We start from the raw sequence: 457 nt of genomic DNA on the forward strand, positions 1-457 counted from the left end.
GGCGGCGCCAAGCCGCAGGAGGAGGAAGAGAGAGAGAAGGGCAGACCGAGAGAGCCTCTCGGGGACGGGGCCCTGGTCACGGTTTGCGCGTCTCCTTCGTCAGCCGCGCCTGATCGATGAGGCTTTTCGGGTCGCGTGGGAGAGGGCCCCCGGCGGGCCGGCTCTCTGCCGGGGCTTCTCTGTCATGGGGAAGCCACGGCGGGGGTCCGGTGATCGGGCAGGGCGGTCTCCTTTCCAGTTCGCTTCCCGTCGCAGGCGAGGTGTCGCCCCTCCCGCTGCCGGGGAAGGGCGTCTTTACCGTCCCCAGCTGTGTGACAGCCGCGTGGCCCCGCGAGCCTTCAGGTGTCCTTAAAAACCACGAGAGGTGTCGGTGCCGGCCCCGGTCCGGGAAAAGCGCCCCGTGGGTGCCGGTCGCGAGCAGCGCCGGGCGGCGGTGCGGCTGGAGCTGAGCCGAGAG

Source organism: Passer domesticus, unplaced genomic scaffold (assembly GCF_036417665.1).
Source record: "Passer domesticus isolate bPasDom1 unplaced genomic scaffold, bPasDom1.hap1 HAP1_SCAFFOLD_140, whole genome shotgun sequence".
NCBI lineage: Eukaryota > Metazoa > Chordata > Aves > Passeriformes > Passeridae > Passer > Passer domesticus.